This window comes from Leopardus geoffroyi, chromosome B1 (genome assembly GCF_018350155.1).
Source record: "Leopardus geoffroyi isolate Oge1 chromosome B1, O.geoffroyi_Oge1_pat1.0, whole genome shotgun sequence".
Lineage (NCBI taxonomy): Eukaryota > Metazoa > Chordata > Mammalia > Carnivora > Felidae > Leopardus > Leopardus geoffroyi.
Window position 1 is genome coordinate 149,117,444 of NC_059327.1, and position 25,488 is coordinate 149,142,931.

At 37.2% G+C, this 25,488-nt stretch overlaps 1 protein-coding gene and 1 long non-coding RNA gene across 7 annotated transcripts in view; one reads left to right on the plus strand and one right to left on the minus strand.

Moving 5' to 3' along the window:
* Positions 1–2,537: 2,537 nt before the first annotated feature.
* On the minus strand, positions 2,538–25,488 carry LOC123595902. Its single transcript, XR_006711425.1, has 3 exons — positions 25,240–25,488; positions 4,013–4,014; positions 2,538–2,689 (listed from the first exon to the last, which is right to left on the minus strand). It is a non-coding gene; the product is annotated as an uncharacterized LOC123595902 (long non-coding RNA).
* LOC123595901 (sulfotransferase 1 family member D1-like) overlaps positions 6,191–25,488 on the plus strand; it is a 42,925-nt gene continuing 23,627 nt past the window's right edge. Inside the window, exons 1-2 of one of the 6 annotated variants that reach the window (XM_045473831.1) lie at positions 14,000–14,084; positions 17,431–17,545. The gene's annotated coding sequence lies outside the window, so the exon portion shown is untranslated. The other 5 variants (XM_045473832.1, XM_045473829.1, XM_045473830.1 and 2 more) reach the window with 5 other exon arrangements.

Sequence of the window (25,488 nt, forward strand, 5' to 3'; positions counted from 1 at the left end):
TAAAAGACTCTTAAATATAGAGAACAGACAGAAGGTTGCCGGAGGGGTTGGGGGGCTGCTAAATGGGTAAGGGACATTAAGGAATCTACTCCTGAAATCATTGTTACACTATATGCTAACTAACTTGGATGTAAATTAAACAATATATAAATTTTTTTTAAAAAACTCCAAAAATAAAAGTAGTTAAATATCAAAAAACATAAGCAGACAGTTCAATTTCTTTATATTTATGGCTACTTTTTTTTCATTTAGTAGTATATTTAGTATGTGCATATGCTTCTATATACATATATGCATAAATATATATTAATAACTGTGCATGGGCTTTGAAGACCTTGGGAGAAAAAACTAAAGATAAATACATTTGTTTGCAGATGACATGATATTATACATGGAAAATCCGATAGACTCCACCAAAAGTCTGCTAGAACTGATACATGAATTCAGCAAAGTTGCAGGATACAAAATCAATGTACAGAAATCAGTTGCATTCTTATACACTAACAATGAAGCAACAGAAAGACAAATAAAGAAACTGATCCCATTCACAATGGCACCAAGAAGCATAAAATACCTGGGAATAAATCTAACCAAAGATGTAAAGGATCTGTATGCTGAAAACTATAGAAAACTTATGAAGGTAGTTGAAGAAGATTTAAAGAAATGGAAAGACATTCCCTGCTCATGGATTGGAAGAATAAATATTGTCAAAATGTCAATACTACCCAAAGCTATCTACACATTCAATGCAATCCCAATCAAAATTGCACCAGCATTCTTCTCGAAACTAGAACAAGCAATCCTAAAATTCATATGGAACCACAAAAGGCCCCAAATAGCCAAAGTAATTTTGAGGAAGAAGACCAAAGCAGGAGGCATCACAATCCCAGACTTTAGCCTCTACTACAAAGCTGTCATCATCAAGACAGCATGGTATTGGCACAAAAACAGACACATAGACCAATGGAATAGAATAGAAACCCCAGAACTAGACCCACAAATGTATGGCCAACTCATCTTTGACAAAACAGGAAAGAACATCCAATGGAAAAAAGACAGTCTCTTTAACAAATGGTGCTGGGAGAACTGGACAGCAACATGCAGAAGGTTGAAACTAGACCACTTTCTCACACCATTCACAAAAATAAACTCAAAATGGATAAAGGACCTGAATGTGAGACAGGAAACCATCAAAACCCTCGAGGAGAAAGCAGGAAAAGACCTCTCTGACCTCAGCCGTAGCAATCTCTTCCTCGACACATCCCCGAAAGCAAGGGAATTAAAAGCAAAAATGAATTACTGGGATCTTATGAAGATAAAATGCTTCTGCACAGCAAAGGAAACAACCAACAAAACTAAAAGACAACCAACGGAATGGGAAAAGATATTTGCAAATGACATATCGGACAAAGGGCTAGTATCCAAAATCTATAAAGAGCTCACCAAACTCCACACCCGAAAAACAAATAACCCAGTGAAGAAATGGGCAGAAAACATGAATAGACACTTCTGTAAAGAAGACATCCAGATGGCCAACAGGCACATGAAAAGATGTTCAACGTCGCTCCTTATCAGGGAAATACAAATCAAAACCACACTCAGGTATCACCTCACGCCAGTCAGAGTGGCCAAAATGAACAAATCAGGAGACTATAGATGCTGGAGAGGATGTGGAGAAACGGGAACCCTCTTGCACTGTTGGTGGGAATGCAAATTGGTGCAGCCGCTCTGGAAAGCAGTGTGGAGGTTCCTCAGAAAATTAAAAATAGACCTACCCTATGACCCAGCAATAGCACTGCTAGGAATTTACCCAAGGGATACAGGAGTACTGATGCATAGGGGCACTTGTACCCCAATGTTTATAGCAGCACTCTCAACAATAGCCAAATTATGGAAAGAGCCTAAATGTCCATCAACTGATGAATGGATAAAGAAATTGTGGTTTATATACACAATGGAATACTACGTGGCAATGAGAAAGAATGAAATATGGCCTTTTGTAGCAACGTGGATGGAACTGGAGAGTGTGATGCTAAGTGAAATAAGCCATACAGAGAAAGACAGATACCATATGTTTTCACTCTTATGTGGACCTTGAGAAACTTAACAGAAACCCATGGGGGAGGGGAAGGAAAAAAAAAAAAAAAAAGAGGTTAGAGTGGGAGAGAGCCAAAGCATAAGAGACTGTTAAAAACTGAGAACAAACCGAGGGTTGATGGGGGGTGGGAGGGAGGGGAGGGTGGGTGATGGGTATTGAGGAGGGCACGTTTTGGGATGAACACTGGGTGTTGTATGGAAACCAATTTGACAATAAATTTCATATATTGAAAAAAAAAAGAATAAATACGTTTGGAGGCATAACTATACCTTTTGTATTTTCTTTTATTTTCTGAAAAATGGCCTACTTTGGAATTTATCTTAGTCTAATATAAGTTTTGGGAAGAACTGGACTGATTTCCAGATGTCTATAAATAATCCCAATGAGTATTATTTATGCTTGAATGTCTTTAGCTAATTTGAAATATTTATGCTTTAGAGGTCTTTCTGCCCTAATATATACAATGCAATGAATGTAAGCTCTATACTCTTTAAAACTTCTAAAGAATGTGATATTTGCCAGTAAAACAAAACAAAAACAAAAGTAAGAGAAGAAGAATTGTTAGTTGCTATTTAAACAATGTTGTCTTGGCTTGTATCTTATTTTTCTGTATTTTGTTGATGATTTTTTTCATCAATAAATGAAATTTTGCCATTTGTGACAACATGGATGAAATTTAAAGGCATTATGCTAAGTGAAGGAAGTCAGACAGAGACAAATACCATATGATCTCAGTTATATGTGAAACCTAAAAAAATAAAATAAAAAATAAACAAACAAAAACAAAAGGTCATAGATACAGGGAACAGACTGATTACCAGAGGCAGAGCTGGGGGTGATCAAAATGGGTGAAGGTAGTCAAAAGGTATAAACTTCCATTTATAATATAGTCATGGGGATATAGTGTACAACATGGTGACTATAATAATACTGTATTGCATATTTGAAAGTTATTTAAAAGTCCTCATCGCAAGAAAAAATTTTGTATGTAACTGTGCTTGTAACTCTGCATGATGACAGATGTTAAGTAGGCTTATTGTGGTGATCATTTTGCAATATACACAAATATCTAATCATCATGTTGTACACCTGAAACTAATATAATGTTATATGTCAAATATACTTCAATTTAAAAAAAAGTCTTTTTTAGTATCTGGAAATAAAAAAATTAATTAAAAAAAAAAAAGCTGCCATGACATAAATATACTCAGCTCCATGGGCAGACCCTTATGGCCAAAAAAAAAAAAAGAGATCATCTGTCTTTGGCTACAATGGAGCTGAGGCATCCTGCCAACAACCATGCAAGTCAAGCATCTTATGTCTACCTAGGCACATATATATATATATATTTGTTATTAGCAAGAGTTTGAAAAAAGAAATTCCTTACTCATTTGCCAATGAAAATATTTTTTTCATTTATGTCAATTCTTGAAACCATTAAACATCAACTAAAATTTTTAGTACTTTTGTCCAAATCTGTGAATATCAAAACCAAAGTTTTCTACAAAGGGCCATATTTTTTATAGACACTTTAGAGCAACTGCTTATAGGGAAAATATTAAACTAGTCTCCAACTTAGCCACCATTTAGGCAAGTTTTATGAAAAGAGATTGTATTAGTCAGCTTTACTAAGAAATGAAACAATCTCAGACTTCTTGTTAACTACAAAAAGGGTTATTCCTTGTTTGTGTTGCTTTTGAGTGCTACATGGTTCCAGGCTTTAGACAGGCTGAGACTTTGACACATGTGTTTTTCATTTTGGGGCCCAGGCTGAAGGAGCAGTTCCTTTAGGAGACATGTTCACTCTCAAGGTAGACAAAAAAAGAACAAGAGATCCATGGTAAAATACAATGTCTCTTAAAGCATCATTGGCATCTTCTCACTTCTACTCACATGTAATTGGTCAGAGATCACGGCTTAAGTCCAAAGTTATTGAGCAGGAAAGTATACTGCTTTCAAAGGCAAAGTACAGGACCGTGAATATTTGCCCACATTAATATAATCAACTCCCATGGCCTTCTCTCAACTTTTTACAGCCCTTTATTATCAAAACTGTTGGCATTGATTTGAAATCCTGCAGGAAGAATTGTATGATGAAGAGCTCAAGCATTCCCAATTTTTCTCTTAACTCCCTGCCATAACCTAAAACTCAGTTATTCATTCTCGTCTCACGGGAAGGCCTGTGAGAGTCTCAATGTTTGGGCTGAAGTGTCAGAATTGTTGGTGACTCCTTGACAGTGACAAAAACATTGAACTGATCTATACCTAAATGATCATTCAGGGTACATACTACATACATAGTAATAGTAGTAGAAACTAGTAGTAATAGTAATAGTAATAGTAGTAAGAAACTAGAGATTTATGTTTTGAGATATCTTGCCCTAAGTTTCAGTCTTATCTGATCAGGGTAGTATTGATGAAATCTACTGATGTGTTGCTGCCAACCCTCAAACACTTATAGTCTCATTCTATATATAATTCATCTTTAAAGTATGTCTCTCTCTATATCTTTCTCTCATATATATATATATATATATATATATATATATATATACACACACATATATATACACACACATTTGGAGGCATATATATATATATATATATATATATATATATATGCACAAGATCATGCAAATTTTTAAAACTTATTTCTAAACAATATTTATTTATAAAATGTATCCCTACAGAAAAGAATATATAAAATACTGTTTCAGCAATCAACTTGACAATGCTTTTTAGACCAATAATAATTAGGGCTTGGGAAAGTAAACCCTTTGAGTAATGGGGCAAGTTTACTAGGCTGGATACCTTTCATTTACCCCTCCAGGTTCCATCCTGTTTTCTGCCTTGGGAGGTTGAAGTGTATGGATTACATTAACAGGATTTTGGGCTCTCTGGCTTCTATTTGGCAGGAGATCTGAAGAAGAGAGGAGAATAAAGTTAAGCGGATTATTTCCCTGGACCTTTCTCATGAGGTCAAATTAAGTGGGATGCATCCTTCAATCAAACTAACCTGAAAAGTCTCATCCCTGAATTCCCTTGTTTTCATTAATGGCATGCTTTCTTCAGCTATATCTAGTAACACTAGGTCCTGAATCCATAAGTTGCAATTTTTCTGGAACATAAATCTTCAATCTCATGCATGGGAGGCATGAGAAGAGCCTGAGCATCATATTCTAGCTGCAAGACCTGTGGAGAGGCAAACTGGAAATATTTTCCCCTGCTTTTCAGACTAATCTATAAATGGTATCTAATTTTCTCCAGATGTGTTGCCTTCCTGTAATTCTGTAGCAGTGTGACATTCAGGTTGTTTCTTAGTTTCTTCCCTGAAGCAGACTACAAGATAAAATCCTTAATCAAGATTTTCCCACTGGAGCCAAAAGAACGGTTGGATGTTCACAGAGGATGATAATATAAATTAATTATACCTTGGGGCACCAGAGTGGCTCTGTCGGGTAAGCATCTGACTCTTGACTTCAGCTCAGGTCATGGTGTCATGGTTCATGGCTTTGAGTCCCGGGACGGGCTCTGTGCTGACAGTGTGGAGCTTGCCTAGGATTCTCTCTCTCACCCCCTCTCTCTCTCTGTCCCTCTTCTGCTTGTGCTTCCCCCCCCCAAACTAAATAAACATTTAAAAAACATCTTTATACTTTGTTGAATGAGAGGTTGCAATTTCAAATTCCATTTCTGTACAGTTTGATAAACTCACAGCTCTAAATAACTTTGCCCTGTGTTAACAGCATGATTTCAAGACCTAGAAACAAAAAGGAAGCATGTCGTATATAGGTGATCATATGGAAAATGACAAGAGTTTCAAACCAGTTTTTTCTATTTGGAAACAGAATTTTTACCACAGTCACCACTATTGACCCAGGGCTTAAAAAAGTGATATAGATCTGGCTCTGGATGGTAGAGGCTTCATTTAAGGAACAGAAGATATTCCAACTTTTCTTGGCTTCATGTTCTTTTCCCTTTGCTCTGACACAGGGAACATGTTCCTGCTGGTCTAATTTGCCCATGCAGTTCTAGAGGTACAAATAAATCACCTTTAAGTGAGGGTTTCTAATAAAAACACTGGAGCCATGAAATGGCATCCGTGTTATGCTTTTATAGCTGAAATTAAAAGCGAAAGTTAAAGAGCCTCCATTTACTACACGTAATTATTGGATAGTGTTCATTCCAGATTCCATGGATTTCCACAGGCTCTTTGTTTCCATCTATCTACCACCACAAGTAACAACAAAAAGCTTTCCCTTAAGCATTTAATACTTAAACTGGTAATAAATAGACTTTGTACAGCTAATTATCAACCTCATATAGCCCTACAGATTTCATCTTTTCTTCCTAATGCAAAGACAGATTATCTTGGTTGACTGAACAATATATAGAGGGAAATTTCCAGTAACCAATTTCTGTAGAAACAAACTCTGGGCCTCCAGTTCCTCAAGACAAGCATCTGGTAAGTGATTCATCAACTCTCTCTTTAAAGTGTCAATATTTTGTATAAAACTAAATTTAACAACTGAAAAATTAGAGAATGAGAAATGGAAAATTCTCGTATGGATGTTTTGCTGTGAAATGGGAACTATCTGGGGATTCTTAGGTCCAGATTTTCTATCATAAATTCAAAGCATTATTTTTCATATTTAAAATTGTATTGTCTGCAGAGGTAGTCTGCTCTACTAATTTTAACTTTGTAAAGCTAAAATTAATTTTAAAGGTTATTAATCTTCCACCTCAGTATTTCTGTTTATCTCGAAGGAATATTTCTCTCAAAGGAACATCTCAACTACTTGGTTGAATTCTTTAAAAATCTGTGTGTAAGAATATGGAAATCCAATCTAGGTAAAGATACAAGTCTGCTTTTTTGTACTTCTTGAAATTACCAGAGAATTGTATTGTATAGATGTTAGATAAATGCATTTTCCATTGATGACTGCCTTTATTTCCTTTTTCAAAAATAGTTTGACTATATGGCATGTGTTTCACTACAATGCATATATGATCTTTTTTATCTTTAAATTAGAGAACCACTACAGTAATGTGTTCTTCAGTTTCTACAAATTTATTACTTTCCTAAAGGTTTTGAAACACGATTATTTTTTCATGCGCACTCTCCTACTGTCACTTTAATGAAAAACTACTTCAGAATGGTCTCTTCTATATCCCTTTGACTTTTACCTTAGATTTATTATTTAAGCAATATTTAAAAAACCTCACATTAGTACAGAAAACCTTAATAAATGAAGAGTCACTTGATATCACTAAATGTTTATTGTAGTAATGAGATTATTGAGCATTGTATTTTAACAACTGATGAAAAGAGCTTAATACATTTTAAACCTAAATATTTGAAATTAAAATGATTCTAGTAAGTCAGATTAATTTATTTGGCCTAATGCCTATGACCAGTCAATACAGGTTTTTTTCAATGCATAAATGTTTACAATCACGTTTTTTTAAAAAGAAAGATATAAATATTTTCTTCAAGATGTGAAAATTAGAAGCCAATGTTCTGAAAATGTTCCAAAATTATATTTTATTTTAAACCATTAAAATAGATTTATTAGCTATCAACATGAATAAAGCTATACTGAACTTTAAAATCACTATATTCCCGACTGAAAATGGGGATAATATAGTTGAAGGCTGTATGATCATATGAGATACCCAAATTTCCAGATATACTAGAAGAGGTATTTTATATGGTAAAAAAAAAAATTCATTTGGGGCCACATGACTCATTTAGTGTTTCATGATGGCTCAGAGTATGCAGAGGGTATTTTCAGCAACAATTAGACCCTTTGTTTTCTCTGGAATGTTGGCAAGTGTATCCTTCTTCATTGCATCTAAGAACAACTTCCTGTTGTGTTCTGAAACTTGACAGAAATAAACTTGAAAGAGTTTGGAACTGATTTCAAAAGTCAATAGGAAGTAGCTATCCAAAGCCTTTAAAATTTGAAGAATACTTTCAAGGGTGTGTGTCCGGGCAGAATCTAAGACGTCGCAGTTGAAGATGCACACCTGAGTTAAAGTCATCTCCTTCTAGGAAAAATTAAAGCTTTATGAAACTTCACAATGCACACATCTAGCGCTCGCTTTGGCAGAACATACACAGGTACATTCATCTCATTGCATCTCATAGCACCACATCCTGAGAATAGATTTTAGAGAGGAGGAACAGTGGAATAACACTAATCTTTCCCAGAAAAGAGTAATTCTTTGTTTTGGAAAAGGTTTGGTGATAAGAGATCTGACATAGCCCAGGTAATTTTCTTTAGGTCTGATTCATCCCATTATAGGCCACTTTGCCTTTGTCAATGTGGGTTTAAGGCTTAATCTAACTCCAGTTTTGTCAAGTTAGCAGAAGTCAATGTTTTCAGCCTATATAAATATCGTTATTTCTCAAAGACATTGAACTTTGTATCTTATTCTCCAAAGAAGGTTGTGCTAAAAGTTACAGTACCCATAGAAATTATAGATGGACAAGAAACAAAGAAACATATTTTAAAGGAGAATAATGAAATACTTTTGTTAACAAAAGTGCTCAAATTGGTTTAAACATTAAAAGGGAATAAACATATGTGTGCATATATATATATATATATATATATATATATATATATATACATATACACACACACACACATATGGATTTTTAAAAGGATGAATTGAGAAACAGAGAAAAAATATAGGCTAAGAAAAAGTAGTGTTATTGTCTAATAAGATAGATTCAAAACAAAAAAGATCAAGAGTTAGCTAAATCTATGTTAATAAATATTATATTCCATAATGAACACAATCACAGTTTTATAGTTCAGAGAGCATACTTTCAGAGTAAGAAGAAAAACTCATTTACTGTGTATGTTAAAAGTTTTGAGAGAAATTGATAGAAATAGATATGCAGAGGTAAATCTTACACAACATTAATCTATCTGAGAGATTATATTAAAATATTTTGAAGATTCAAAAATATATTGACATTGAATACATTTGTATATATGCATATATAAATATACACATTTATATATATATACAGATTTATACATACACATATATACACTAAATATGGACACTAATAGATATACCAATAGATATATCTTATACTACCAATAGATAATACAACTTGCCACAAAATGATCATTTTGATCACAATCAAATGTAAAATATAAAATTTATGATATTTGAATTCTCTAAGCCAGCAAATTGACATAGAGAATCTAATTAAAAATTGTAAAATGAGACAAGTTAAATTTGCAAATTACTTCCTGACTATGTACAAAGAATTGCCTGAGGATATGAAATAATAGGGTACATTCATCTTGCGAATATGTGTATGAGAGGGAGGAAACAGGTAATTGCAATTATCTCCACTTAAATACTAAAGTTGTTAAGCATTTTTAATGCTAATGGCTTGCTTAAGACAAATTATAGCGGCATCTGAGTTGCTCAGTCAGTTAAGCATCTGAGTCTTGGCTTCAGCTCAGGTCATGATCTCACGGTTTGAGTTGGACCTCCACGTTGGGTTCTGTGCTGATAGCATGGAGTCTGCTTGGGGTTCTCTCTCTCCCTCTCTCCCTACTCTTCCCCAGCTCCAGCTCTCAAAAATAAATAAATAAATAAATAAATAAATAAATAAATAAATAAATAAACAAACAAACAAACGTTTAAAAAAAGAGAGAGATTATAAAGCAGAGATTAAATATAAAAACTTAGACCATTATCTCTTTTTGTGGGACTGAATCAAAGATAGAGAATAGTTCTCTAGATGAAAGAGAATGTATTTTTTTCTGGTTTGAGACAGTGTTAAAATTTTTAAAAAGCATGAATTTGAGATTATTATGGTATAAATGGTGACCATATGATAACACTTTTAGAAATACATGCCCGACAGTGTGCTGCATTTTCTTTTTCTTTTTCTTTTCTTCCAAGTTTTTATTTAAATTTAAGTTAGTTAACCTATAGTGTAGTATTGGTTTCAGGAGTAAAATTTGGAGATTCATCATTTACATAGAACACCCAGTAGCATGATTCATTTTCATACACATTATTTCATTTATGATATTCTTTCAAGTTTTTATTTAAATTCCAGTTAGTTTCATTTATGAGCTTATGACAATGACATTTACACAATGACTATGATTCTATGAAATGGATGCTATCTGGTCAGATGAAGAATTCTCTGCTCAAAAAAGTTCACTTGCCCAAAGCTACATAGTTGGTAAGTTCTAGATTTTTCTAGCAGTGGCCTTTCCAGCAACAAAGCTGAGAGCTTTCACTGTTGGATGAGTTAATTTCCAGGACGTGAAATCTGATTACCATTTAGAAGTTTTGTGTTATAGGGCAGGTTGCATAAACTCTGAAAATTTCCAATGATAATATCAATTTCAAAGCTATTATTAAGTCAAGTGGAGATATATAATATGAAAATTATAATGACTATAAATGCTCATAAATACTAGTATTTTTCATGCATTATGCCTTGGTGTTAATCCATGCTATCTTAGCCAACTAAATTTGATAACATAAACTAAGATCATTTATAGGATACAGTGTGTGGGAAAAGAACATAGGCTCATTTCTATGTAGACAGCAAACAAACAAAAGACAACAGTCAAAAGGCACATAATTGGATAATTTATTACAGACATAAACTGCCAAAAGTCATGTGAAAAATACAGAATATTGTTTGTATTATTTTTGAGACTTTATAAATAAGAAGCTTTTATAAATGTACGCTTTGAAGTTTGATAAAAGCAAAGCAGCATTTTAACTAGCAGTATCCTAACAGAATTTTTCAGCAATAGAGGAGTGTTGTGGTAAACATGTTCCTTTCTTGTTTCTACTGTTATGACCTAAAACATATAGTTGGGGGGCACTGGGTGGCTCAGTAGATTAAGCCTCCGACTTCATTCAGCTCAGGTCATGATCTCACTGCCTGTGAGTTCAAGCCCCACGTCAGGCTCTGTGCTAACAGCTGAGAGCCTGGAGCCTGCTTCAGATTCTGTGTCTCCCTCTCTCTCTGCCCCTCCCCTGCTCGACTCTGTCTCTCTCATAACTAAAATAAAAACATAAAAAAAAATTTTTTTTAAACCTATAGTTGGTAGGGGCGCCTGGGTGGCTCTGTCGGTTAAGCGTCCGACTTCAGCCAGGTCATGATCTCGCGGTCCGTGAGTTCGAGCCCCGCGTCGGGCTCTGGGCTGATGGCTCAGAGCCTGGAGCCTGTTTCCGATTCTGTGTCTCCCTCTCTCTCTGCCCCTCCCCCGTTCATGCTCTGTCTCTCTCTGTCCCAAAAATAAATAAAAAACGTTTAAAAAAAAATTTTTTTTTAAAAATTAAAAAAACATATAGTTGGTAACCAGAGAATATTCATTTTATTTAGAATTGGAGAATGTTAGGGGTGAAACAAACCAGAGTGACCATTTTGTGTATTTCCCATATTTTTTAGACAGGTAAAACCTGGCTCAGAAATAGGAGGTAAGTAACTCAGGTTTATACGGTTGGTTTGTGAAACAGCTCAAATGCCACACCTCAGATTCCCAATGCTGTGCTTTGAAAAGCCCCACAAATACAGCATTTCTATTGCTAAAATAGCTTAGTCTTTACACATTTAAAAAGGAGTTCATAAAATCTGTCTTGCTTAGGTGTGTTGAATATCGGGGCACCTGGGTGACTCAGTTGGTTAAGTGTCCAACTCTCGATTTCAGCTCAGGTCATGATCTCACGTTTGGTGAGTTCCAGACCCATGTTGGGCTCCACATTGAGTGTGGAGCCAGCTTGGGATACTGTCTCTCTCCCTCTCTGTCTCCCTCTTTCCATCTCCTCTGTTTCCACTCTCTGTCTCAGAATAAACGCCTTTTAAAAAAGAATCTGAATATCAAAATATTATCACTTTCTAGGGGAATAATGTATTGATTATTGTGACTTTAATATTAACTTTTTTGTGATTAAGACACATCATATCCTTAGGTACAATATTTCATTATTTTAACTCATTAATAGGCATGAAAGCCAATGTTTGGTTTAGGTTAACATGGACTAACATTGACTTTTACCAGTGTGAAGAATATTAAGTAGTTTCCAAGGACTTATAATTATCTTCCAGAGGAAGTTATATTTCAAGGGACATTTTGTTTACATCTATTTAATTTACTTGTTATTAGTAATTATATTTGATTTAAAAAATTTTTAAAAAAGATTATGCCTGGGTGGCTCAGTCAGTTAAACGTCTGACTTCAGCTCAGGTCATGATCTCAGGGCTCCTGGGTTTGAGCCCGGAGTCAGACCCTCTGCTGACAGCTCAGAGCCTGAAACCTGCTTGACATTTTGTGTCTCCTTCTCTCTCTGCCCCTCCCCCACTCACACTCTGTCTCCCTCTCTCCCTCTCTCAAAAATAAGCATTTAAAATGAATAATTACATTTGAATTACCTACAAAAACTTCATTAAATATTAGACAAAGTCAGCCATTATTCCAGTCTATTCTTTTGGTGTAGTTGACAGACCTTGTAAGAGACAATATGAACTTATTTCACTAGTAAACCCAGGTGGAATGAAAGTTTTATATCTAATGCTGAAACGTCTAAAGACATGTCTGTTTCAATTAAAACATCAACATTAAACTAACTTTTATATCAAATATTTTCCCAGACCATGTGAACTTAAAAAAAACATGTAGGTTAGTTTCTATCTTTCTGAGAGGTTTAGAAAACCAAATCCTTATAAGCACTTGTCTTCAAACCAACTAAATAGAACTCTTTCAGAAATTAGTTTTAGCGATACCATCCAGAGGTAGAAACATATCACATATTTACAACATATGCGAGTGGACATACACCCAAACACACAGACACGTAGACCTTATTTCTTTTTTATTCTCAAGTTACTTAATGTACAGTGTAGTCTTGGCTTTAGGAGTAGAACCCAGTGATTCATCTCTTACGTATGACACCCAGTGCTCATCCCAAAAAGTACCCTCCTTTATGCTGGTTCCCCATTTAACCCATCCATTACATTTTAAACGCATAATAAGAGGTATAACTTCAAAAGACAGAGAAAGAACCGATATTCTTCCAAGAAGCACTTTAATTTCTTAAGGCCAATGCTTTACAAGCCTTTAGAGATAAAAAGGGGAAGGCTTTTGTTTTGTTTTGTTTTTTCCTGGGAAACAAGGTTTTTATCTGTGGCTATAGCCACAACTGGGCAGCAGGGGCAGGTGGGAACACCCAGGCTGGTGAGTCAAGCCAAGTGGCCAAGTCAAGTTGTCTCCCACCTTCAGCAAACAGAATACAAAGGTGTTCAGGGGCAGGTCAGGGGCATTGGTGCAGCAGTAAAAGCAGCAACACTCAACCTCAAGTGAGGTACCTGGAGGGTCATGGAAGGTCCCTGCAGGATGAGGGAGGACTAGAAACCCGGGGCTGGGACTCAGAAGCCTTAGGAACAGGGAAAGTTTTCCAATGGTAAAGGAATAGGTGAATTCTGAATCGCCTGCACAGCTGACTTTTGTTTTGCAAAATGATTTGTGAGTTAAGGATAGTTTTTCTCAATCCCTCGAAGAATTGGGTGGTAACTTAATTGACATTATAGATTGATTCACCTATCCAATTATATTATCTTCAATTTGCTTCTTTCCCTCTGTGTACATAGTTTTAATTTTAAATATTTCTGGCAATATTGAATAACCTCCATCAGGTGTCAGATGGGTCCCTAAAGAGAATGAAAAAAAAATATTACTTTCTCAAAATCCAGAGTCACTTATAAAATAAGAAAAAAGCAAAGCTAAGCAAAACAAAACCTTGCATGTAACAGGCAGGCAGAAAGCCAAGCACAGTTACGCAAAATGAGACCAGTGAGAAGGCCAAGGCTGTCCCTGGGACAGAAAGGTTCAAAAAGCAATGGGTTTGGACTTCGAAAGGAAGGGTCAATGTAACACTGCATTTTGCAATCTTTAGCGGGCACTACAGAGACTCGGAAGAACTGATTTTGGTAAGAATTTTTACCTTTGGCGGGCTTCTACTGGTTTTTCAAAGATCCTCTCTATTGGCTCTGGTATTTGCCAGAGTCTTCCCTTAGTTGTTTCAAGGAAAAAGTAACCATTTACCTGAAAAATCTCTCAGTTTTGTCCTGTCTAGGAGGGGCCCATATAGGAGCCATCCTTTGGAGGCAGATCTAGGGGTGTCTGTAAGGCCATCAGCTGAGATTTTTGTTTACAGTTATGTAGTCTCTTCAGGAGAAACAATTCAGACAGAGGATCACACTGGGGGAGCAGCAGGAGTTAAGTCAGTCATATAATCTTTTGTTTCAGGCACTTCTTACATCTTTAATTTATTGTTAGCCTTTTGTAATCTTTTAATGAAACTATTTTGAACTTTTTTAGCCTTGTGGAGGCTTCTGCTTGCCAATTAAAAGAGGTATTCAGTTCTGTTTGAGAACCCTTACTTTCAAGTGAGCTTCTTAAATCATCTTATCTGATCGGAACGATCCACGTATGGCCACTTTACTTCCACATTGTCTTTAGTAACATTTTTCCATCTTGCTAGACATCTGGAACATTCTGGAACTATAGTTCTTAGACATAAAATAAGCAGGTGAGCTGGAAGGAAGCACACTCAATTCTCTATATACAGAGGATCCCATTTCTTTCAGCTAGGTTTTGGGTTTCTTGGAGCCAAACTAATACTTAAGAGGGACTTGTCAAGGGGTTGGGATTTAGTGAGGTGTTTTGCAGTGTGCCTCATTGCATGGAAACTTTCTTGAGGTTGGTTGGTGACCTAGTGTCAACCTAACTCATTCTCTGACAAATTTATCCTAACACAGAGTCTTTGAGTTAGGCAGTGAGTGCTCTAACAGCTCTTAAATCCTCAACCTATGCCCACTAAGTTTTGCAGCTTTTTGGCCTCCAAGATCCATGCTACCAATAACTTTTATTTACATAAAACAAAACAAAAAAACATGTGCACCTTAATACACCTGCAGCAACCAAAACATGTCATTCTGGACTGGTCAAGAGAAGGCCCCGTGTATACCACAAGCAAACCCCAACGTGGGCTTAACCAGCAGATGCCCTTCAGGAGACTTTGGACAGGAAATTGGGAAAGGATTCAACCAACAAACTCTAATAAATAAGGACCTTGGACTGGAACTGGGGAAGGGATTCCAACATGGACTTGTGGACTGAACCAAGAGCTAAGAACTGGTGTTCTGCTCTGTGAGAGCCTCCTGTCAGAAATCCAGTTAGATCAGTAGCTTGAATATAAGAACAGAGCTAAAACCAAGACTTACCAGGAGCCCTCAGAAAGGACAAGAAAAACAGTGGACTCAAAGGGCTTGTGGGGCATCATACCTATGTTTCTTGTTGCCCCCCAAATGCTATCAGAAGTTCACTCTGGATCCCATGGGGAGCCTGAGTGGCTCAGTCAGTTAAGCATCTGACTCTTGATTTCTGCTCATGTCGTGATCTCATGGTTCGTGGGTGTGAGCCCCACATCGGACTATGTGCTAACAGTGCAAAGCCTGCTTTGGATTCTCTCCCTCCCTCTCTGTCTGCCCCTCCCCTGTTCATGTTCTGTCTCTTTCTCTCTCTCAAAATAAATAAATACACATGAAAAAATTATAAAACTAAAACTAAAAACTTAAAAATAAGTTCACTTTGATACCAATGCTACCACCAAATCGGTTAGGAAACAAAGTTCAACCGAGTAAATTTTAAGATCTAATTTGTTAAATGATTCATGAATTGGGCAGCATCCCATCTATAGCAAGAAGAGAGGAGCTTTCTCATGTTGTTATGTGTGAGTTTTCTAAAAAGATTTATAGTTAAGGTAGGGCCTAGATAACACAGTAGGGAAAACATATTTAGGAGGAAAGAAATGGCCTCAGATTTAAACGTTTTGAATTTGTCAAATAGTCAAGACATTCATAGAAATGTTCAGAATATATAAGTCTTTGTCAGCCTGGTGATGTCGACACTAATACGTGTAAGTCACATATCGAGGGTGTTTACAGAGTAGATAAGAATGCTGACACTAGATTTGAAGTTATCACATTTAAGGTGTGACCACTCATTTATCTGTCCTTTATGTATGAATTCTAGTTATCATTTTTCTCTTACTACTTAATTCTTCATTCCTTATCACTTTACCATGTTCTATTTTTCTTCTTGGTACTTATCTCCATATAGTATGTCTATTCTTATTTTATCAAACTCCACATTGGCTCCATAAGAGTAGATATTTCATTGAGAATGTTCCTGTAGTAGCCACAATATGTTGGATAGTACAGTACAGACTCTACTGTGGTAGGGTCCCCTCCCTAAGGAAAGAAAAAAAAAAAAAAAACCTCAAGGCAACCTTGCTACTTGACAAAGTCCCTCAAGACATTGTAACATGAGATCACTTAATCAGACTACAAGTTTGTGTGTTTCCATATATGGGAGACAAAGAAGTAAAAAAGATATAAAAAAAACTACACCACGTGGCATTCTGGCTCAGTTCTTCCGGTGCGAACCCAACTGAGTGGTGCTGGCAGGAATAAAGTTGCTTCCTGGAAAGAAAAGCCTCAGTGTTATGACGCTCTGTGCGAGAATCCTGCTCTATTACTTGGGGGCTCTCATCCAGGATTTGGAGATGGTGCGTTTCCACCTCCTTTGCCACTAGGGATGCAAACTTCAGGGCACCTGGAGAGGGGGTTCACCAGGCACCAGAGGACTGCTCGATCCGCAGGAGACTAGCCCTCCCAGCGCACTAGCCCTCCCAGCGCACAGAAGCCAGGACCCTGTGTGTGCCAATGGAACCCTTGAAGCCCAGGAACCAGTTCAGAGAATACCCGTCAGACTGGTAGGAACCCGGGTTCATTTTGTCAGACCTGCCACTAAGAGGCAGAAGGGGAGCCTGATCACCTCCCAGACTTGCCCTAGTAGTTCCGCAAGGGAGGAGGAATGAAGCTGCAACTCTAAGGCTTTGGGCGCTGGGCAGCAGGTTGGAGTCACCATGTGACTATGTATGGGGACTTGTGTCTCCTTCATTGCCTGTGTCAATGACTATGATAATTAGAGCCAACAGTCTCTGGTTAGTCTACCTCAGAACGGAGACTTTAAGAAATATTCCCAAGCAGCTGCCGAAACTCCTTTCGTTTCGGGGAAGTTCCCTGTCTTCTCCGGACTGACATGGACTGACTAATTCTACTGGTGGGAAACAAAACAAAAGAAACCTGGAGCCTGCTCCTCTGTCTGAGTTGACAAGATTTAAAACTGGGAATTCTCTTTCTCTGCCTTGTGCTGGCACCTTGTCTCTTCTGCCTTCCCTTCCCTCTCTCCTGCTTCTGCACCACCTAGGGGGAGGCCTGCATAACTGGCTCCTCAATACCTCAGGCACCATCAACTCCTCTTCCCACCCTAGATGTTGAGAAGTGAAGATCACCGAAGACAGATTTCCCCACTAACATTCCAGGTAAAAATTAACCATGGGGAACAAACTGTCTTAAGTGGACTCAAGTAAAGCATATTCAGTGTTTAAGCTAATTTAAGTTTGTTGGTTTGAGATAGACAATGTTTAACAACATTAAAAAAAAAAAATTATTCTACCTAGATTTGCTGTAGGTCAAATAAGCTCATGTTATCTCTGTTCCAATTTGTTAACAAAAGGATGACTTAAAGTGATGGTTAATTTTGTCTGTCTCAAAGTTTTCATGGGTAATTGTTAAGGTAGCTTTCAAAGTCTTTGGTAACCTAAAACTTTAAATCTTTGCTTGCATGATAAATTGAGATTGAATTCATTGGATATCTAATGAGATAAGAGGTGAAAGCACTAATTACCAGATGTAGGTTTGTGCTTCTGACTTGTTGCAGAAAAAAAAAATAAGAATATTTGGGACTATTGAAAAGCATGCTTTCTACTTAATGGATTCATAAGTTTGCCATCTAAAATAAAAGTTCTGATGTAACATAGAATTCACAATTGGTCAGTACTTAGTTCACTGGTACCAAGGTTTCTAGAAGTTAAAATTCTGCTACATGTAGTTAAAACTGGTAAAAATAAGACAAGCAGCTCTATGTAGACAAGTAAGAGATGTAAAAGAAAGATATAAAAAATGAAAATATATTTTTTTGAAGGTAAAAGAAAGTAATTTTGTCCTAAATGAGACTGGCTATTTGGAGAAAAATGGCTTGAGACAAAATCTAAATGCAAAGAAAAGTTGTAGAAGGCTCGTGAAGGAAAATCTTTAAAAAGAAATTTTTTGTGTGGTCAGGATGGACTAAGGTTAAAATAAATAGATTTTAAAAGTACACAGGGTTAAGATTAAAATTCCTCCTTTGATCCAAAGAATGGGGAAATAATGGCAATACTCTTGGTGCCAGCCTCCAAATCCTCCACATTTGTGTTGTTTCTGTTTAGCAGAGGAATGGATGCCTCTGCCATATGAGGCATGGATAATATAAAGGGCTTTTACTAAGATACATGGGAGCCATTTTACTAAACTTAGCCCATTGTATGCCAAAAATGGATATCCACATGGCTGAAGCATATTTATGTGGGCATTGTTGGAAAAGGCAGGGGACTAGACCTTGACTTTGGCTCTTTAAGCCCCTCCCTCAACGGCAATAATCGATATGTGAGTTATTGTTGGGCCATAATAGACTTAATGCACCCTATGACAACCAAGAAAATCTTGCTTGGTCACAGTCCATATGCCCAAGGTCCTACAGGCAGGAAATAGGGTGGGGGGGGGGGGAACCCTTTACATTACAAGGTTTAAGACAGATAAAAGGAGATCTGATTGGGTAAGTATATAAAGGCTTTTCAGAATATTACATATGTTTTTGAGTTGACCTGGAAAGATATAATGCTTTTGTTAAATCAGACTCTTAATGAGACAGATGGTTTGGGAAAAAAAAAAAAAAAAAAAAAAAAAAGGGAAATCTAAGACTTAGCCCTTAAATTATGCTAAATTAGCCACTATTTTACAAACATAAAATGGGGAGACCAATGGCCTTCCTACAGAAGTTGAGGGAGGCTCTCATTAAATATATGGGAATCCCCCCGACACCCCTAAGGCTGAGATGATTTTAAAGGACAAATTTGTCACTCAATCAGCCCTAGGTATTCAGAGAAAATGCAAAAATTAGCTGTTGTCCTTGAAGGGACCCTGAAGGAGCTCTTACGAGCTGCCAATTGGGCATATTACAAACAAAACAGAAAAGGAACCTTTAAAAAAAAAAAAAAAGAAAAGAAAAGAAATATGAAGCCTTAGTTGTGGCCTTACATACTATGTCAGACAGAACTTCCCGAGGTCCTGGCACCAAGTGCCGTTTATATGGCTTTTCAGAACACTAAAATGGGAACATCCTCAGAGGGGACAACCAAAATGAAAACCCCATAAGCCATGCCCCTTGTATGGAAACAATCACTGGAGATCTGAGTGCCCTCAGGGACCTCTATCTATGAGGGCTCAGATAACCAATGTCCCTGGAATGAACTAACCAGGTCCTGGAGCTCTTCACGGTGGCTCCCCTAAACCAACTGTCTATCAGAAACCCAGAACATTGGGTAACTCTGAATATAGAAGGAAAACTGGTTGATTTCCTTCTTGACACCAAAGCTACCTCTTCTGTCCTCCTTTCCACTCCAGGCCAGCTATCCAAAGGCAGCATGATAATTAGAGGCATCTTTGAAAAATTTCTAACCAAATTTTCCCCTCAGCCCCTGGGATGTATATGGGGAAACCTAATTTTTTCTCATTTTTTACTGATAATGCCAGAGAGCCTCACTCCCTTGATAGAAAGGAACATTATAACTAAATCAGAGACTATGTGCTACTAACTCCAGGACAGATAAACAATTACGTGAGTTTTTGAAAATTACTGGATATTGTAGGCTGTAGATCCCAGGGTTCAAAAAAATGGTTTCCTGCTTTATCAGTTATTAAAGGGGACTCAATCCTACTAGTCTCCCCCACAAAAATAAACTGGGGTCTGACTTGCAGACACTGTCTCCAGCCCTTGGAATGGTTACAAACAGAGCAGGGCAATTACTATTACCAAGCTCACAGAGCTGAAAGATTATTAAAACACAGCATCAGGACTTTCATTTCGGGAGGGACAAAACTTATCAAATGGCCCAAAAAATGTTTACAAAAAGAAAAATTGTCAAGGACAGTTCTGCAAGTACTATCAGGCTGTAAAGTATGTCTTAAAAACAATCCTCTCAACCACAAACTTGCTTTCCCAGAAAATCAAGGAACTGGAGACTATCCAGTAAAGATTAACAATTAGGTTTCACTCATCTGCCAAAGAAAAAAAAAAAAAAAAAAAATTCCAACATCTGTTTGTGCGGGTTAATGCTTTTACTCACTGGGTAAAGGCCTTCCCCTACAAGACAGAAAAGGCACATAAAGTAATACAAATTCTGCTTTATAAAATAATACCCAGGTTTAGCTTACCTAAAAATTTACAAATTAATAATGGTAAATGGCTGCCTTGACTCTTTCTCTAGTAGAACTCCTGGCTCTTAAAGAAGTTTTACACATCAAAATAAAGCAGACTGTCTGCTTATACTCAGCAAAACTCTTAATAACACCTGATAAGCATTAGATGCCTTAAATTTTTTTTAATTAAGTTAGGGCCAAACTCTTAGAAATAGAGCCACCATTGATTACTTACTGCCACCACTTCTCCATCACCTGGGTTAAGAGATTGATTCCCTGACATATGTTGTTTACAAAGTCAGGGTCTCTCCTAGATTATTTGACAGGTTTGGGAACTGAGGGCATTATCTTAAGATGCCATCTTGTTGGTCAGTATGATCTTTACTGTGTGTTTTTCTCTTTATGTCTGCTAATGTTTATGCCACCTCATGCCTGTCAGCCTTCCTGTAAAACCATGCTGTGGGCCACTCGACCGACCCTTGAGTAGACTCTAACTGCTGAACCCCTACACCATCCCTTATCAGCTTGAAGAAGCCAGAGCAGTCATCATCCCTATTTTCTAACAGCAGTTACAGGCCCTATTCCAGGGAAGAAATAAATAGGGAAAGGGTTAACATTAGGCAGGGAGAGATAAGGGCCATTCAGGAGGCAGACTGCAGCTACAAATGGGAGGCTGAAGAACCAGATGGGGTTTTCCCCTTATAAAATCCCTTATGGGCACCCTCTCCCCATTATCCAGTGCATATGGAGGGATCTAAATGAGGTAGACAATCTAACCCAATCTAAGGCAACAGATGCGAGCCCCTGGCTGTACCCTAACCACCTTACTCCACTGGGTCAGGGAGCGATTACCTGTGAATCTGACCACAGACGCTCACCCCTTTAAACCGGGAGAGGCAATATAGATAAAGAAATAAACTGTCCACCCCCTAAAAGCCCCCTGGAGGCTCCCGTTCATTGTCATTTTGTCCACCCCTACCGCAGTAAGGTAGGCAAAGTGGGTCTCTGCATTCACTACAGCAGAGTGAAGCCAGCATCTCGAAACTGGGAGTGCATTCCTGATCCATCAATGCCATGCAAGCTGACCATACGGAAGAAGCAATCTGCAACTCCAGAGGCTCTGGGAGACTGCAGCCCTGCTTTAGTCACTCTGGAAGCTGACTAATCTACACATGGCAGAAGCTTGAGGAATCGACAGTCCAGTGGAACCAAAGACTGTCCTTATTTTCTATATGTTTCCTTACTGTGATGCAGTGTCACACCTAGTTTCTTTATTATGATTCTTGCTCTGTTCTTTGCCTTAGTATCAGCAGAGGCCGACCCGGCCTGGCTAAAAATGTGATGAGAGATTTCCGTGAACACTCACCTTCCTTTTGTGCATAGGATACTTTGTTGGTTGGACCAACATGGGAAAACAACGGCCATAAGAGACTAGAAAAGTAGATCCCCACAGACCTTAGAGTAAAACAAAATACCCCAGTCCTACTGTCGGGGTTTGGCTTCTCAAAAGCTCAATTATTGGGGAAAAAAAAACTGTCTTGCTTAGTGGGGAAAAAGTTCATCATCGTCTCTGTTCAATACTTAACATGCCTAAGCCAAAGCTTTTATAAATGCCCGAAAAACCCAATGGTGGGAGATCCCAGATCACCTTGAGCCAGATTCCCCAACCTCTGTCTAACTTCTCTCATCTCTGAGAGACCTGGGACAATGTCAACACAGCTATCAAATGGCAGGCCCCAGGTGGACTATACTAGATATGTGGGAGGACAGTGTATATAAACCTCTAAACCAAGATGATGCCCTTTGACCCTAAATAGAGGGGTCTGAGCACCAAAGGGGGGACTGTGGTAGGGTCCCCTCCCTAAGGAAAGGAAAAAAAATCCTCAAGGCAACCTTGTTACCTGACAACATCCCTCGCGACCTTGTAACATGAGATCACTTAATCAGAATACAAGTTTGTGTGTTACCATATATGGGAGGCAAAAAAGTAAAAAATACACAAAAAACTACACCACCTAGCATTCTGGGCTCAGTTCTTTGGGTATGGAACCCAACTGAGTGGTGCCGGCAGGAATAAAGTTGCTTCCTGGAAAGAAAACCCTGGGTGTCATGACTCTCTGTATGAGAATCCTGCTACAATACTATAGGAAAACAACAACAACCATAGCAAAACAAAACAAAACAAAAACCCACAACACTAAAATATCAATGGCTTAACATAATGAAGAATTATTTTTTCCTGTCATGGTCTAAAGAAAGGTGGGAAGATCACCTCAATCATGGCAGGACTAGGCATCTGAACACACAGACTAGAAAGGCTCCCTGGCCATGGAAGAAAGGACTGGAGGGTCAAGGAAAAGTTTTATGTCACCCACAGCCCAGTAACCAAAACTTAGTCACATCTTCCCAATCTAACTTCAAGGGAGACTAAAAAATACTCTCTGTGCTTGGAAAGAGGTAAAGGTATTGTGAACACATAGCATTTTCTCTGCCCTGGCCCTTGACTATAAATAGTACCAAAGGTACCCAGTACTTCCCAGCAAATACTATTTTTTTAAAAATCAGAATTTGTTATTTAGCAACAGAGGAGGGTGGACAATGACTAACTATGAACTTTTAAAACTTTACATTTCTTATTCTTTCTTTTCACAGGCAGATATCCACAAAAATTTGCAAATAATGACAGGAAATATAGTAGTACCAATACCATCAAATCATAACCCAGTGCTGTCATAAATTTACTTTTGAGGTGTAGCAAACACAAGAATCAACTTAATACTATCTATTGTATTGGAACTTTAGGGTATTTATAAATCCTAAGACTTTTGGTAAAAGGAAAATAATAATAAAAAAAATAATGTTTACTTACTCTTAACACAGAGCCCACTTTGGATCCTCTGTCCCCCTCCCCAGCTCTCACTCTCTTTCTTTCTCTCAAAGATAAGCATTTAAAATAATAATAATAATAATAATAATAATAATAATAATATTTAAATATATACTCCCCCATGATGCTCAGGAACATCTCAGAACCACTAACACATTACCATTCTTTCAAACTAGGTCAGAACTATTGTTAACTCTGTGCATAATGGTGGGTCAGTGGATTCTCCTATTCTGGTGGAGAACATACAGAAACACAGTTATATCCCAGACACATTTAATCACGCAGAAAAAATCCTGAAGTCTCTAGTTTCTTACAACATAATTTGGCAAAGTATTTACACACTCCAACCTCATTAACACTCTAGCCTTCTCTCTCCCATTTTAGGGTCTTTGCGCGACGTGCTCTTTCCTGGTTGGAAAGTTTTCTTCTCAAAATTAACACTTGCTCCTTTCTCAGGGGAAACATTTCTAAGCAGCTTGATTCTGTCAGTTTCCCTCTATTTATGGAATATATCTCTGCTTCATAGCACTTACCATCAACGAAAATTTCAATTCATTGGTATGATTGTTTGATCAGTATCTTTCTTTCCCACTCTCTTCGAAGCACCATGAAGATAGCTGAAAGTTTTTATAGTAGTTAGATTCTCCAGTGCAGTGTGTCCCAGATATTAAACAATAATATCCAATCGATACTTTTGAATTAATTAATTAATTAATTTTGCTCTCACAACATTGTCCTTTATGTTAGTATATACAAGGGCAGTGAAAATCAAAATAAAACAAGTAACAAAATAATAACACCTTGTTCTAGAAATCAAACAAAAACCTGGTAGCTAGCCACCCAAGAACTTGTACATTTTGTCCTTTGTTACACTTTGACAGAGTGGAGAACATAGCTGGGATTACTCTGGGTAGTATGGACATTGTAACAATATTAACTTTTACAATCCATGAACACAAAATATCTTTCCATTTATTTGTGTCTTCTTAAATTTATTTCATTAATGTCTAATAGTTTTCAGTGTACAGTTCTTTTACTCTTCGGTCAAATTTATTCCTAGATAGTTTATTATTTTTGATGCAATTATAAACGGATTGTCTTCTTAATTTGTTTTTGATAGTTTGTTAGCATATGGAAACACAAAAGTGTTTTATATATTGACTTTGTATACTATAACTTTATAATCTTTTAAAATAAAAAGTATTTGCATGAGGCAGGGTAGGGGTGGAGTGAGGAGGATTTGAAAAGGAAAAAAAAGATAAGAAATTGCACATGAGAAAAGGAACAGGTTAAATTATATCCTTTGACTCCGGTCCGGAGACTTCTGATTTTAATTCTTGAAGAGAAGTTCAGCAGCTGCCGGAGGGCTCAGGAAGCCTGATAAACCCACGCTTGTTACATAGTCTCTGTTTTTCTAGCACTTTAAACAAAGAAAAATAACCCCTTAGGCTCATGCTAAATTGGGAAAACAACAATATATTTCAGAGTAGTGCTTAGGATATATTTCAAGCTCTTCCACTTATATATGATAGCTAAAGAGAGATAAAAGTACCTTTATTAGAACCATGCTGAGAATATAAAACTGTACATGATGTCACTAGTGTTACAAAGTGCATTGGAGCGATGTATCTCCAGTGCTACACCTACCCCAAGCTTGTTTCTTTCACCCAGTCTTTTGTTGTCATTCCCTTCTTCTTCCCCGCCCTCCCTCTATACATACTTTCATTCTTGTGGTCTGTTAAATACAATTTAGATGGAATCATTTGCCAGTCTCATCTAGTAATTTAAAGGAGGGAAGTACTACCTAAGGCCACTCTTCAGTTTCTAGTTTACAGCCTGGGTGGCTCAGTCAATTAAGCATTGGACTCTTGATTTCAGTTCAGGTCAGAGTCTCGTGGTTGGTGTGGTTACTCTCCCTTTACTCCAAAGCCCAGTACTTTTACTATCTATCCCACAAATCTCGGCCTCAATTGTCCAATGAACATGTTGATGGTATTTAATGTATAAACAGCACATATGAAATAGTGTAAGACCTATGAGTTTTTATAATACTTTTTTTCTTCCACTGATTCATAAGGCACA